Raw genomic sequence first — 3,820 nt, 5'->3', positions numbered from 1 at the left:
TCCTACCCCACGTTGCATACTAGCCCAGCCCCCTCTAGCAACACTACCTTTTTCTTAACCCCTTAAAAGCTCTGGGCTAGGCCTCACACCCGGTCATGTGACCCTGCGGCTAATTCTTACGGCTACGGGCCTCTCTTTTTAGCATGACTGTGCTGAGGTTTTTATGTGTCAGTAAGACACGTGTGGCATATTAATTAGAGCATTTGGTAGGTGCAAGGACTGCAGCATGTGTTTCCTGGGTATATGGTTAGTAGGTCTATGTTGTATTTAACTAGGGTTCTCATCCTCATCTAGTTTCAAAGCACACAAACAGAATGCCTTTCAGTTTGTGAGAAATCCCCAGCTAAAGTCCGAAGGTAATCCAACATTTCCTGGAGTGTCAATCCCCTGGCTCCTCCTCAGTACAGTACAATGAATGTAATAGCAGGATCATCAGGGACTATTTTAATGAAAACTGTCGGGTCAAAAGGATGAAAAACAACATTATCTTGTTAAATTATAAGATTCTAGTGACCTTTAAAAGTAAATTTCCTTTAGGAAAATATAGAAGCTACCATGTTTGAGCATTGAGAGACTGACCAGAACCACTGATGGATTTGAAGAATACAGTACTACATGGCATTGATGCCATTCATTGCAGTATCTTCCTGTAAGACCAGGCAGCTGGTTCCGTCAATGGGTGGTTCTTGACACCTTGGGTTTACAGTACGGGGATTGCATGATACCGGGTGTCATTCAACCCAGACCATAATCTACATTGTATTGTAGAGAATGCAGGCTGCAAGGGGCAGTGCTGGAGATAGGATTGAGTGTTGTAAAAAAACATATTTATTTAAGCTGATACAGGGCTGTTAATGTTTTTTTCCTTTTTCTAACCTAAAGTTAAGCTTTACCCTTTAACTTGTAACCTTTAAGAGGTTTCTGCTTCTGTATATTTAGCCAAATCACCTTTTCAACCTTTAGTTAGCATCTTGTAGGTGTTTGATTTTCTTGCTGTCATTAACTTGGACAGGCTTTTGCTGGTAACCATTGGGGGAGGGTATTCTGTAGTCCTCAGAGATAACTAGGAACAACATAGGAGATAAGAGTGCAGCACAGGAAGACATCAGCACACAAGTGATAGTAATCTTTTTGCATTCATGAAACAGAACAAAATACCTTCAAAGGTTTATTTATCAAACCAAAAGGGGGCAAATAAAAAAAAAGTTCATAGAAGGGGCTACCTTGCACTTTAATGTTTATTACAGGTAAATATTTCTGTAACCTTCCATTTTCCTTCCTGCAAAAGCCAACCCACTTCACACTCCAACCTGAAACCTGTCTTCATCTCATCTCAAATCTCAGGAGACCAGAAGCAGCCTTACCCCATCTCACATTGCAGATATACAGCTAAGATACTACCGAACAGGTGTGTCTAGGCATGGGGAGTGCTCAGGTATTTCTCAATAGCTCTTACCTGTTCAGACCCAAAGAGATCAGTGGGTATAAATATTTCCATAAAACCCTGACACTATTTCTGAGCTTTCACAGTTTTATCTGAAACTGAAACGGCTTCAGCATGAGTTCTGCCTAATGTACATTTGCAATGATAGAAAATACAGAGATAGGGATCGCTGACCTCTCAATCCTGTCTTTAATGTCATGTGAGTCGATAAACTAAAATAAGCAAGCATTCAGCCATGGTGGTCTTCAGCCTGAACTTCCTTCCCGTATGATTGCTTTAGTTTAGTGATTTATTATTAGTAGGTGATAAGTCACAAAGAGATGGTGGTGGTGATGGCCCTGGAACCTGCTCTGCCAAAAAAGCAGCACTCTTTCCTAAAGCTCTGTACAAATTTTTGTTTAAAAATACAATTAGATTTAAAAGGAATCATAAGGGAATTCAGCAGCTGATTGGGTTTCCACAATGCTAGGCTCCATTTTTATTATTAAACAGGATTTATTTAGTGCCAGCATATTACGCAGCGCTGTACATTTAAAAGGGGTTGCAAATGACAGACTAAAACAGTGACACAGGAGGAGGAGAGGGCCCTGCCCTGAAGAGCTTAGAATCTAGTAGGTGGGGGAATTTACACATACACAAGTGCAAAATTTGTCGTTGGAAATGAACGATCCACAATGGATCGTCCGATAATTGTTAACAAAAAAAGTGCACAACGACTGGTCAACGACGCTGACGAACGAGGAATGTCACTGGAGACGAACAACCATCCGGGTGGATCTGATTGGGCGATGATCGTTGGTAATCTTTTGTGTGTACGGTCGTTCAGTGATCGTGCATTGTTCTGTGATACACTTTCTCCTGTACATGTGACTTCCTGCATTGTTTGAACGTTCGTATCTAGTGTGTACACTATTGGTGGATTATATTTGAACTGTCGTATTGTTAGAGCATGTACAAAATTGTGCACAATACGATCATTCAAAAGAATCGGGAATAATTGTTGATCGTTCGTTTTCAAACCATAATTATTGCACGTTTAGACTTTTACCTGATTCTGTAAGTACTGCTGTGCTGTGAGTCACAATAATTCAGCATTATCAGTGTTCTGCTCCTCCCACAAGTTAAATTTGGAAATTTTACAATCATGTATGTACTTAATCATAGAAAAGCTTCCCCTTTTATCATTTAAAAGCCATATTTGAGCTGCAGTCGGGATGACTGTGCCTTGGCTGTGAACAAGTTGTGACTCTGCTGCAAGCAGGAGTGATCTTTTCTCAGTCTCATTGCCACTAATGATCACTGACATTTCATATTTTCACTTTGTAGCAAGTCACAAGGTGAGAGGCTGCAGCCAGGACTGGTCTGAACACATGTCAGATGTTTGTGAACTGCAAAGGCATCAGGATTTACATAACTCCAGGCAGTAAATAGTAAACTGGGATAATGCCTTATAAAGATTACTCTTATTCTGGAGGGAAAAGGAGATGAAGGCATAATACAGGTAAAAAATTAATTTAAAAAATTGGTGCTGGTTTACTTTAAAGTGGAACTGCAGAGAAAATTTGTAAGACCAGACTTGAGGAATTTCCTCCCATTTCCCATTTTCATGTGTGGAAAAATAGAAAGTTTTTGAATAAGTTCACTAACATTACCTTTGTTCATCACCTTGTTTATTAAGGGACTAATAATAAGTGCACCAGGGGAGAAGTCCAACAAAGATCCGAAGACTAGCATACATCTTTTGTGCCACTCTGCCTTACCTGAACCACTGAACTAACTTGAGGCAATCTAAGGTCCACTTTAAGGTCTAAGAACTCCTTGGCCAATGCAATCATATTTGTCATGTGATGTCAATTCCCCCCTTCCCCAACATTATGAGGGTTGAGGAAGCCTTGTATAGTAGTCCAAGGCTAAAGCACACTCACGAGTGGCCACTGGAGCCAATCAGGAACGCCATGGACCACTTTTTTTTATTATACTTTAGACATGTCACAATGGAGCCAAGCAAGCCTTCTCCTATGGTGTGAACTTGTACAGCCTGGTACAGCCAAGACTTACTCCTGGAATGTCACCTATACACCATTCAGATAACTTTCTCCTCTGAGGTCAACTCATTTCCCGTAACATCATCTTCTCACTGTCCAGCAAACCTTCAACTGTCCAACCAATGGACTTTCTTCAACCCCCCCCTTCCTGGTGCATATCTTGCTGGCCCAGCCTCTTATTTACATGTGTCCCTATTAAACTCTGTGTATTATTATTAAACAGGATTTATATAGTGCCAACATATTACCCAGCACTGTACATTAAATAGGTGTTGCAAATGACAGACAGATACAAACAATATCACAAAGGAGGAGAGGACACTGCTCTGAA

This window comes from Pyxicephalus adspersus, chromosome 6, assembly GCF_032062135.1.
Source record: "Pyxicephalus adspersus chromosome 6, UCB_Pads_2.0, whole genome shotgun sequence".
NCBI classification, from domain to species: Eukaryota; Metazoa; Chordata; class Amphibia; order Anura; family Pyxicephalidae; genus Pyxicephalus; species Pyxicephalus adspersus.
This window is presented reverse-complemented; position numbering follows the sequence as displayed.